Raw genomic sequence first — 13,340 nt, 5'->3', positions numbered from 1 at the left:
AATTCTATGCAGCAGAAAGAAAGAAGGAGCTCCTACCCTTTGCAACAGCCTGGATGCAACTGGAAAGCACCATGCTAAGCGAAATAAGCCAGGCAGTGAAAGACAAATACCTTATGATCTCACCTTTAACAGGAACCTAATCAACAAAACAAACAAACAAGTAAAATATAGCCAAAGACACTGAAACAAAGAACAATCTGACAGTGACAAGAGGGAAGAGGAGAGGGAATTTCAGGGGAATTTCAGGGGAGAATGGGAAGGGTTTACAGAAACAAATATAAAGGACACATGGACAAAAACTAGTGGGGTGTGGAAATGGAAGGGAGGTGGTGAGGAATGGGTGGGTGGGCTGGGATGGGAGTAAAGGACAGAAAACTGTATTTGAACAACTACTAAAATAAAAATTAAAAAAAAAAAGCCATCCCCCTCACTCCAGCGGCAGCTCAGGTACTCAGGAAGCTAAGGCCCGGTGGCCATGAGCCACTCACATCACCCTGCAACTAGCACTGCTCAGATCAGCCATTGCCCAGCACTCGCCCAGCACTCCAGCCCTTGGCCAGTGTACACCCAGCATATTTACCCACACCGTGGCTTGAGTCTCAGAGCTCTCCCGCATCTTCTGGGCCCTTATCCTTCATGAGGATGAGGTGACAGTAAGGGATGATAAGATCAATGCCTCCATCAAGGCAGCTGGTGTAAATGTTGAACCTTTCTGGCCAGGCTTGTTTACAAAGGAGCCTCATCTGCAACATAGGGGCTGGTGGACTTGCCCCAGCAGCTGGTATGCACCAGCAGGTGATCCTGCCCTCTCCACCACTGCTGCTGCACCAGCTGAAGAGAACAAAATGAAAGCAAAGAAAGAAAATTATGAGTAGTCTGGTGATGACATGGGCTTTAGTCTCTTTTGAAAAACCTCTTTTGTAACATTCAATAAAAAGCTGAACTCTGAAAAAAGAAAAGAAAACAGCCAGGGAATCTGACATAGCATGGTCTTTTGTTAAAATATTCCATCTCATTTTTTTTCTTACAATTACCTTCTCAGCCTTGACATGCCCTCTGATACATTATTGAGATTCCTCCTAAGCTCTAAAATAATGTAATATAAATATGTTATAAAATAATTTAACTATATTTCTACACAATGCCATTTATTTGTAAAGTTTCACTAAAATATCCCTTCAGTCCAATGGGAAAAACAGTTTTTAAAACAATTGTTTTAGAATGGTTATTGTAAGCTAATAAGACATGGTAGCTATCAGTTTAATCATGTGATTCTTTGGGGAGTCATTGGCTTTTTTTAATTTATTTTTTGATAAACACTGTACAATTAGCAGTTTTTTATTATAAACACTTTATGGGAGGTATTCATATTCTAATGAAGTGATTCTTACAAAGAGACAAAATTAATTTTGACAATTTATTTTCTTTTACTAATTATTTTTTTACTAAACTTCTAGAAAGCATTTAAATAAAACTTTTCATTTCCATTCAATCATTTTGAACAAATACCATTTGCTTAAGAGAAAGTTGACTGGGATCTCATAGCAAATGGTTTTTCAGCCCCAAATTCTTTAAGCATTTGGACCAGAAGGTGGGCAAATGGCTGCGAAGAACTCCCTCAGAAGTTGTACAGCAAATGTCTCTCATGACCTCTTAAGATTTAAAACCTGGAAAAAAATCTGGAGAACGCAACGATATAAATGGCAGTTATCAGTATTTTCACTGAGATTAGCCATTCAAGGTAGAAGATGTAGTATTATGTATTAACGAAATACTGAATAAAGAGAAAATGATAGCTTTTATTTAAAAAACAAAAACATGAATCTTTTATTTCAATACAAAAAATTACAGTATTTTCTGTTAAGTCCTTTACAGAAAGTTGATATAAATAACTCTAACCTGTAAGTGTCAGTTTAAAATGATATTTAGGGAATTTTTCCTGTATGTGGCTAGAGGTTTTATCTTTTAAAACTATATGATTCATGTCAATTTGTATTAAATATAAGCCTAATTATTAGAACAATAGTTGAATTATCTATCAATTGGTGTGGATAAGCGTAGTGCACTTAGCAATTTGGATGACTTGGAAAGTATTTTGGAACAAAAGTATAGGACCAACATAATTAAAGGATGCAATATGCCTATATAAGCTTAAATGACATTGACTCTCACAAAGCATAATTCAATTCTCTTCATGATGATCTATCACATGAATGTTGTAGCTTATTGTAAATGGTGCACTTAAACTGTGCATTTAAAAAATAGCTTCAAATTTTGTTTTTATAGACAGAAGGGTAATGCAGTCAGCTATTTAAAATAACTCTTATAACAAATTCATGTCAATGTACTTGTAGCATTAGTTGCAACAGCAGCTATACTGACAAATACTTTAATTTGTATTAAAATGATTTGCTTACAAACAATTCTCATTAGCTGCAAAAATTGCATGTAGGTTTAAAAAGGTACAAATTTATTAATGAATGGATCAAAATGAGAGAGAAACAAAGTAAATATGATAGTGTATTCATAGGTAAGGATTCAAAAGCAGAATTCAACAAAGATTTACTTTAGTTAATTTTTAAAACTTTTTATGCTATAATTTTTAATGGTTCTTGACTTTTCTCAGCTCAAACACCTAAGTAGTAGGGGATAGTTAAGTTTCATTATTTACATCTAAGTGTAAATAAAAATGGCAAATGATCCCAGGAGTCAGACTGCATTTTGTTTCTGATTTACTTATTTATTGTTTTAATGAAGAAATGGCTAAGCTTAAACTTCTGAATTATTTTACTGATCTTACAACCTCCCATTCTAAGAAAAGAGGATATCAGAGCTATTCCCCATGAGTGACTCCATCACTTCACTCATGTCTGAACTATTTTTATAGTTTGGCCACAGCCCAGCAAACTAACAGCAAAAATACTGACAAAGCTCAGTACCTTTAAAACTGTGTGACTGCATTCAAACCTTTAAAATTCACTAAAGGGTGGATTGAAATGCAGAAAAAATAGTGATGTATTGGATCATCAGGCCACTTAAAGTTTTCACATGTTCTGGTTTCAATAAAATCTCAAAGATTTCCCGAACCTAGAAGTGCAATTTTAAAAAGTTGATGCATATTCACCTGTACACAGTAATGTGAATTTCTGAATCATCAACATGGAAAACAATAAACTATACAGTATTTTGGCAAAATTGAGGGGCATTTAAAATTACTTGAAAAATGGCCACAGCAGCTAACTACATAAAGGGTTTACAACCTACGAGGAGCATGCTAAGTGAATGTGTGCATTCTCTCAGCGGGGAGCTGCCCTGAGAGCCCTGTGAGATGTGACAAAAATTATTATATTACAATTTAGTTAGGAAAATAGAGAATAGATATTAATACTGTGGAATTTTTCTATAATTTAAAATAAATACCACAGATGTAGAAACAAACACAGAAAAATTAAATAATCCAAAGTCGCAGACATAGTGATTAGACAAGCAATTACTTGAACTCAGGCAGTCTGATTCCAGAAACTCCACTTTCAGCTACTATATTATGATGCCTTCTTTTCCTAATCTGTCAAGCCACTTGTTAACATAATATTTCATATCTCCTAAGAAAAATCACAAATGTCAGTGATTCTAATGTCTGATAATGATAACTCACAGATATTTACTCCATTTATTTTCAAAATTATTCCTTATTCTTTCTGAAGAGGAGATATATGGCCAAGCTACATTCATATATTGATTCTCTTTGTCTTATGAAGATTTTTTTAATACATATGATTAATAAAATTATCCTAAAATCTAGGTTCAGATGGACCACAGATGAAAACCGAGAGAACTGGCTATCTATGTCAGGGAAATTATTGTACATTTTTTACAGGAATAAGTTTTTTTAAATTTATTTTTAATTTAAGTACAGTCAGTACACAATCATATTAATTATATTAGTTTCAGGTGTACAATGAGGCAATTCAACATGTTTACACCTTATAATGTGATCACAGTGTAAACCCATCACATGTTACTGACATCCCCTTTTTAGCCATCCCCCAACACCTTCCCTTCTGGTATATAAGTATTATTTTTAACTTAGAAATTCAAACTCCTCAGTTAAAATGCCTGTATCAAGCAGGCTCATACAGTTAAATAAACTTCATGGAACTTATCCAATGTCCAAAATTTAATGCTATGATTTGTTTTCTAAATTGTGCTTTTATGGTTTGATGAAAGGTTTTTACTCAACAGACACCACATTTAACAAAAAGGGCCTAAATGTCTATATTAATTTTATTATTATAATTTTAACATACAAAATTAACAAAGGACTGAAAGCTCATTCCAAAGTATTTTGTCATCAACATACACACAGTGTGGTTTATCATTTGACACAGGTGCATGTTCCCTAGCAGGATTATTCAGTGTGCGACATTTTATGTTACATTTTACTGTAGAAGAGATATGTTTTGTGATCATACACACACACACACACACACATATAAAATCAGAGCTATGCTTTACATTTGTTGTGTGACTACAGTGTTACTAATTTTATCTGTGGTCACCTTGTGGTAGCAAACTGAGAATGAATGTTAAAAGAATATGGTTTTATTTATTTATTAATTTTTTAGAAGACAACAGTTTATGTACCCTTAAAAACTGTCTTAATGTCTCTTTTTTTAAGTACATTTTCTTGATTACACTATTACAGTTTTCCCAATTTCCCCCTTTTCCTCCCACCCCCAACCCTCCCTTAGTTAATGTCCATGAGTTATAAGTTCTCTTACTTCTATGTTTCCTATACCATTCTTAACTTCTCCCTGTCTATTTTATGCCTACCAATTATGCTTCTTATTCCTTGTACCTTTCCCTCCTCATTCTTCCCCTCCCACTCTCCACTGAAAACCCTCCACGTGATATCCATTTCTCTGATTTTGTTCCTGTTCTAGTTGTATGCTTAGTCTTGTTTTCACTGTTTTTTTTTTAGGTTCAGTTGTTGATAGTTGTGAGTTTGTTGTCATTTTACTTTTCGTATTTTTTTATCTTTTTCAATTTCTTAGATAAGTCCCTTTAACATTTCATATAATAAGGGCTGGATGATAATGAACTCCTTTAATTTTACCTTATCTGGGAAGCACTTTATCTGCCCTTCCAGTCTAAATGATAGCTTTGCTGGATAGAGTAATCTTGGATGTAGGTCCTTGCCTTTCATGAATTCAAATACTTCTTTCCAGCCCTTTTTTGCCTCTAAGATTTCTTTTGAGAAATCAGCTGATAGCCTTATGAGCACTCCTTTGTAGGTAACTCTCTTCTTTCCTATTGCTGCTTTTAAGATTCTCTCTTTATCTTTAATCTTGGGTAACTTAATGATGACATGTGTTGGCAAGTTCCTCTTTGGGTCCAACTTCTTTAGGACTTTCTGGGCTTCCTGTATTTCCTGGAAGTCTATTTCCTTCACCAGATTGGAGAAGTTTTCCTTTATTATTCGTTCAAATAAGTTTTCGATTTCTTGTTGTTATTCTCCTCCTGGCACCCCCTATAATTTGGACATTGGAACATATAAAGTTGTCCCAGAGGTTCCCAAGCCTTTCTTCATTTGTTTTTGAATTCTTGTTTCTTCATTATGTTCCACTAGGATGTTCATTTCTTCCTTTTGTTCCAAATCATTGATTTGAGCCCTGGTTTCCTTTCTGTCACTGTTGGCTCCCTGAATATTTTGCTTCATTTCACTCTAGGTAGCCTTTATTTCTTTTTTCATTTTTTTGAACAAGCTCAATCAGTTCTGTGAGCATCTTGATTACCAATGTTTTGAATTCCACATCAGATAGGTTTTAAAAGTCTTACCATAATTACTATAGTAGTCAAGAATCAATTAAAATAATAATAAAGGTATATCTTTGGGAAAGGTATTAAAATTACAGTGACATTTTAAAAATAAATAAAATTAAAGTGATCTGCTTCTGGAATATGGAAGTCATCTAGGAGCTACAAATAGTAGTTTTCAAAAATATTAAGTAATGTTTAGAAACTGTTGGGACTAAAGAATATGTCAACTTTTGTAAGGTTGCAGTGAGAGTAATATCTGGAATTAAACAAAAGGATCAATTTTTACATACCTATGATGACTCAAAAACTTATCTATGGAATAAATGTGCTATGTGCTAGTATGAGAACAATTGTATATTTTTGTAGAATCCTTAGAATTAATCAAATTTTTATTAATGTATATTCATATTCATACATATAATGTGCAAATTTTGAAGAAAAAAATAGAAATTATTTTTCTTGGAGTCAATTTAGAAGTTATTGATCATATCATAATTTAGATACTGTCTGTAACATTTTAGGCCAGTCACTGAATTTCTTAAAAATAATTTTTTTTATTTGCCAAACTAGAGAAGTAACTAATAAATATTTGTTAAAATTAGAACCTGCCTTTTGATCTAACTATTAAAAAGAAATATTGATGAAGTACATTTAAAAAAAGACCCAATTATATGAATATGAGAAACTCACCTCATATTCAGCAATATAGTGAGGATGAAAGGAAAAATATGGAAAACTATACTATGCAAACATTAATTTTTAAACACAAATGGCTATATTAATATTGGATAAAGTATATTTTAGATCAAGTAAAATTACTAGAGATAGATACTATATAATGGTAAAAGGGTCAATCAGCCAGTGAGATGATATTCTTTCTTGAGGTATACTAAATTGAGTTAGGATTCTAAGTTGGACAGTTTTTTTTCCTTCCAGCCACTTCTCTAAAGAGAACATACAGATGACTGATAGATTTATGAAAAGATACTCAATGGCACTACTCATCAGAGAAATGTAAATTAGAACCATAATGAGATAGCACCTCACACCTGTCAGAATGGCCATCATCAATACATCAAAAATCAACAAGTGCTGGTGAGGATGTGGAGAAAAGGAAACTTTTGTACTGTTGGTGGGATGCCACTGTAGAAAGCAGTACCCAGATACCTCAAAAATTTCAAAACAGATCTCCCTTTTGACCCAGAGGTCCCACTTATAAGAATATATCCAAAAGAAACCAAACCAGTAATTCAAAGGATACAAGCACCTCTATGTTCATTGCAGCATTATTTACAATTGCCAAGATATGGAAGTAGCCCAAGTGTCCATCAATAGATGAGTGGATAAAACAACTATGGGGCATTTACACAATGGAATTGTACTCATCTGTATAAAAGAAGAAAACTTTACCCTCTGCAACAGTATGGATGGACCTGGAGAACATTATGCTAAGTGAAATAAGCCAATCAGAGAAAGACAGACACCATACAATTTCACTTAAATGTGGAATCTAATGAACAAACTGAACTAACAAGCAAAACAGAGACATACTTATACATGGAGAATAGATCACAGCTAGTTGGAGGGAGATTAGGGGGTAGAGGAATTGAGCAAAAAAGAAAAAGGACTCATGGGCACGGGCAACAGGGTGGTGATTGCTGGGGGGAGGGGGTCTAAGGGGACTAAATGGTAATGAAAAAAAATATAATGACTATATGTTTTTTAAAAATGCCTCTTAAAGTCTTAGAGTTTGCATTATTCCTGATAAGAATTCAGATATCATTCTATTATTCCCTACCGATTATGTGTCTATTATCTCTGGCAAATTTTAGAAAATGTTTGGCCATTTATCTTATGTGTTCGTTTGCTCTATTTTCTTTCTTCTATTGGTTCTACAATTAAACATATGTTAAACTTCAAGTCAAAGATAAATAAATTTACTAATCCTTAGTCCTAAATTATTTACTTCTAGATTTTAATATAATTGTTGCATGTGTTTAAGACTTTTTAAAGACTGGCTTTTTAGAAGTTTCAAGTTTACAACAAAATTGAGAGGAGATAAAGAGATTTCCCACATACTCCCTGTCCTGAAACATACATAGCTTCCTCCACCATTACCAATGTCATTCATCAGAATTTGTTTTTAACCAAGGATGAGCCAACATTGACACATCACAATCATCCAAAGTCTATATTTTCTCTTAGGGTTCCCTCATGGTGCTGTACATTCTAAGGATTTGGATACTGTATAATAACATATTCATTGTTATAATATCATGCACAGTATTATCACTGCCCTAAAAGTTTTATTTTATATCACTCAGTTCTCAGAAGATATTCCCCATATGTGCATTCATTATTTCCATCTTTATTGATATACTTTATGAAATCCACATGCACAAACTATATTTTCCTATACACAGTAAAATATATGTAGTATTTTGGAAAGAAACAAATGTGTAGTTTAAGAAAGTTGAATTAGAAATCCAGTTTTATGCTAGCTTGTAACATCTATCCATTTAAATAGGAATAATAAACATTGTTTTTCAGTATTTTTAAGGTGAATACATGGGAAGTATATGCAGTATGCCTGAAACATAGATTATCTTTAATAACATAAATATCACATTACAAAAATTAGAGGAGTTGATGAGGACCCCAGCTTGTGGGGTCTACCACATTGTGGAGGAGACACAATACATTCATTCACATGGACTACCGAGTCTACTGGAGGAAAAGGGCGAGCATGGCTTTTCTCTCAAGGGGAGCAAAAACCATGGCCCTTGCCATGACCGGCCTTTATTGGGTTTCTTGGCACATTACATGATAGTCCTCATTTACTATGCACAGGTTTGCTTTAGGTGGTTACCTTTTACAGAAAACAAAGGAGCCAATGCTGCTAATCACATCACAGAAGAAGGATATTTGCAAATGAAAAGGGAAAAGTAGTTGAAACGGTTACACTCCATACTGGGGAGTTTTAGCATGGATTTTAGGAAGTTGCAGTAAGCACTTGCTGTCTCAATTCAGGGTGAGGGAGTTTTAGCAAAAGCAAGTCTCAAAGCCACCTAAGTATATTGCAGACCTGATTCCCCATGGGAGAACCTATCCGTGGGCATGGGTCCTGTGCATCTCCAAGTGGGAGCTGGTCCCACGCCATGCAGAGCAGTCTCCTACAAGGAGTATTCTGAACAAATTCAGGAATACACATATTAAAGGTACAATTTTTTTGTCTGGCATTGAATTTTCTGTCTTACTCTCAGGTTCTCCTTGACAATTCTGGAAATATTCAACCAGAGTTTTCATGTGAATTAACCAGAAAATAGTTTTATGCTACTCTGTTAAGAGTATCAAAGTGGTGAGTCCCCATCTTACTAAGAAAGTGATGATGTGATATTCATTTAAGAAAATACCCCTGGCTGGCGTAGCTCAGTGGATTGAGCGCGGGCTGGGAACCAAAGTGTCCCAGGTTCGATTCCCAGCCAGGGTACATTCCTGGGTTGCAGGCCATAACCCCCAGCAACCGCACATTGATGTTTCTCTCTCTCTCTCTCTCTCTCTCTCTCTCTCTCTCTCTCTCTCCCCCCTCCCTTCCCTCCCTAAAAATAAATAAATAAAATCTTAGAAAATACAACACACATAGTCAACACAGCCATTTTAACTTTCATTTATTTATTGGTCTGTTTAATTTATTCTGTCCCATCCTCAGAATAAATAAAGCTGATATTTATTATACCTACCAATACTCATATCTGGAAATAGACTTACAGTGAGTAAACAGAGAATATGAAACAGAAAAAGGCTTACACTTTTTTCCTGAGTCAAGTTGTTTTAAAATCTTCCCTTGTTCTTATTTTTTAAAAAGGATATTTCTTTTATTAATCCAATTTATAGTATGTACACATGTTTTATTGAAACAGAGTGTACTACTCATGTATATATCTATTAGACAAATAAGTTATTGGTTTTTTGGTGTGCTTGTGTTTCAGGAAAGTGACTCAGACAGTGTTGGAGTTTGTGAAGTGGAGTTTTATTCACACATGCAGACCCAGAGGAGAGATTCTAAATTCTGGGCTTCAAGCTCAGGCTGGGGCTGGTTTATATTCTTGTTACAAAGGCAGAAGGAGGAGGGGGAAGGAGTGCAGCTGCTGAAAGCAGGCATACAGAAGCAGAAAATGGGGGTTGGCGTATGACCTTGAGATAACTGCTTATCTGGGAATGGCTGCTGTCTGAGAATGGCTGCTGTTCAACTATGTCCTGTCACACTTGCACTAAGGAAAATTGAGGACGGGTAACAATTCATTATGGAAAGGACCCAGTAATCATAACACTTGTGAGGTTACTTATATATAATATAGTTAGATAAAAAAATAGAAATGCATTTAAAATTTCATGAAAAATTAGTTCGTATATCCTGATGTTAAAAAGCAGATTTAATAACTGTGATTTTTATGTCATTTTATTTAGATTTCAGGAAGAGTTAAAGAACTAAAACACTATATGATTACATGTTTCTTTTCTGCTATATAGTCATATAGCCAGACAAACTCCTATCTTAATTACTTGGGTCAAAGTTAGTAAGTTTACACATATTGCTAAAACAACCTCATTATATGGATTGTTTTCATTAGTTGGTTTCCAATGAGAAAAACCTAGAGTGTGTACTTTTTCTAAGCTATCCCTTTCATCACATCTTGGAGCAATTCATCCTGCTTGATTTACTATTTCTTAGTGGAAAGAATTTTAATTTAAAAAAATGTTATTGAATTTATCAGGGCAACATTGGTTAATAAAATCTTATAGGTTTCAGGAGTTCAATTCTATAACAAATCACCTGTACATTGTATTGTATGTTCTTCCCCTCAAGTCAAGTCTCCGTCCATCGTTATCTATCTCCCTTTACCCTCTTTTACCCTCTCCATTTTAGTGACATTCTCTGTCATTGCTAATAGCTCTGACTTACAGCAAAATAGGTAAAAACATCAATATTTTCCAAGATTTCCAAAATATATTTTCCTGTCACTTTTTTCTAAATCTATTTAAAGGTAAATATAGGTATATATAGATCTTTATATCTGTGTCTACATATGTATATTTATATATTTGTATTTATATCTATATTTAATATGGTTGGAAAACTGTTAGATTAACTACAGAAAAATTTATAGACAGAAAAGAAGGCAAAAACCTCTGGCCAACAAGTGAATACTTGACTGAATGAGTGACATTTGAGACTATTGATGAATTATATTTTGACAGATTTATGAGAACTACTTGGTAAGTTTCCTATTGTTTAACCATGGTTAGTGAACATGGAACTAGCTAAAAATATATTGGCAAGAAAACTAGTACTCACATGATTTTAGAATTTCTAAGAACATAATAGTAAAATCAGTAATTTCTGTTAAGTAAAAACCTGTGTGTGGTATGGTCACAGAGATTCTGAGCTGACTCTACCTGTTAACAGAATCAATGTTTCCATATTGTCTGGGTGTCTTCCAGGTTAAATTGGCTGAGGCTGGACTGTATTAGTGGTTCTATAATAGCAAAAGTGCATCTGGAGACCATACGCACACTTTCTTTCTTACCAATTTTCACTTGGTTGTATTTATTGAACTTATAGAAGTGCTGAGTGAGTTGTGGCATGTTGCCTGTCAAGTGAAAGGTACCATCTAGCCTGGTGGGAGTCAGCAAAGTGACTCAGTATCTTTACACATAAGTGTCTTGTAGATAATTTTGCTGTTCACAATTGTGTATGTAAGCAATAAAATCACTTGTATTAGAGGCATGAAATTATAGTGATAGATTTTAAATTATTTTTCTGTAATATGTGAATGCCTTCCATCCAAAATTCTCTGGAGATGTCCATTCAGACTTTGTGCATGTTTTCAATACAAGGCTACGTGTGTTAAACACTTCCACTGTTGAGTTGTTACAATTGTTGGCTATTCCTTCACTTTTTATTCTAGATTTATAAGAAAAGTAGGTAAAACTACCCTTTCTGCCAAATTAGCAAAGAGGAAGTTGAAAAATAACATCTGTAGGTTCCAGGTACAAGTCATTTTATTATGAAATTAGAAGTTGTCCTGAAAAAACTCAGAAACTTTCCACTGTGATCCTGTCTTTCTAAAACACTGTGCATGTCAGTTTCTGAGAAATAAAATCTCTAATTTCTTCATGAGATTTGTATTTTGCACTTCAAAATACATTGATATCAGTTCTTTACTGTAAGACAATGACTCTTAGTGTGGGGAGGGCAAAGCTGCCTGTCAAGGGGCATTCAGCAATGTCCGGGGACATATTTAGTTGCCAAGCCTGGGGAGGATGGGTGCCAATGGTATCTATCTAGTGAGTAGAGGGCAATGATTCTCTTCAACATTTTTCAATGAACAGAGCAGCCCACACCAAATTATCTGGCCAAAATTATTAATCTTTCCAAGGTTAAGAAGCAGTAATCTATGACTATACAGAATAAATCAAGTTTTTAACATGCATACTTTTAACTAGAAGTCATTATTTTCTACATTTATGAAATTATATTAAGAAACTGAGGAAAGTGACTTGAGTATACTACAGAGCTAAAAAATATCTTCTGCTTGAACCCAGACTAATCTGGTTTTGTAACTGATGTGCACGGGTATATGAGACAATGTGTGGTCAATTCATATTCACAATTCAAATATTTTTTTCATTTTATTAATTTTGTTCCTTTTTTATCATTCAATTACAGTTGTCCCACCATTTTCCCCCATTACTCTCCCCTGTCCTGCCTACTCTCCACTGCCAATCCCACCCAACTGTCCATGCCCATGAGTCCTCTACTCATGTTCCTTGACTTACCCCTTGCCCTTCTTTCCCCTGTTATGCCCCTTCCCCATCCCCTCTGGTCACTGTCAGTTTGTTGTTTATTGTCATGTCTCTGGTTCTACTTTGCTCATTTCTCTCTCTCTCTCTCTCTTTTTTTTTGTATTAGGTTCCACTTATATGTGAGATCATACACTATTTGTCTGTCACTGGCTGGCTTACTTCACTCAGGATAATGCTCTCCAGTTCTATCCATGCTGTCATGAAGGCATCCTTCCTTCTCTCTGCTTTCTTTCTACTATGTATTATTCCATTGTGTAAGTGTACCACAGTTTTTTAATCCACTCATTTACTGATGGGCACTTAGGCTGGTTTCAGCACTTAGCTTTGTAAATAACACTGCTGTGAACACTGGGGTCCATAGGTTCTTTTGGTTGGTGTTTCAGGATCTTCGGGATATAATCCCAGCAGAGGTATCACTAGACAGAAAGGCAGTTCCATTTTTAGTTTTTTGAGGAAATTCCATACTGTTTTCCACAGTGGCTGCACCAATCTGCAATCCCACCAACAATGCACTGGGGGTTCCCTTTTCTCTGTATCCTTGTCAGCATTTGTTTGTTGATTTGTTTGTGATGGTCATTCTGACTGGTGTGAAGTTGTATCTCATAGTGGTTTTAATTTGCATCTCTCTGATGGCTAGTGATGTTGAACATCCT

At 34.7% G+C, this 13,340-nt stretch overlaps 1 pseudogene; it reads left to right on the top strand.

Moving 5' to 3' along the window:
* The window catches only part of LOC123813427, a 70,581-nt pseudogene extending 69,673 nt beyond the window's left edge, over positions 1-908 (top strand).
* The last annotated feature ends 12,432 nt before the right edge of the window (positions 909-13,340 follow it).

The sequence above is a fragment of the Phyllostomus hastatus genome, unplaced genomic scaffold, assembly GCF_019186645.2.
Source record: "Phyllostomus hastatus isolate PE091 unplaced genomic scaffold, TTU_PhHast_1.1 phas_contig_152, whole genome shotgun sequence".
Classification (NCBI taxonomy): Eukaryota; Metazoa; Chordata; class Mammalia; order Chiroptera; family Phyllostomidae; genus Phyllostomus; species Phyllostomus hastatus.
The sequence above is the reverse complement of the archived record's forward strand: the minus strand, read 5'-3'. Positions and strand labels throughout refer to the sequence as shown.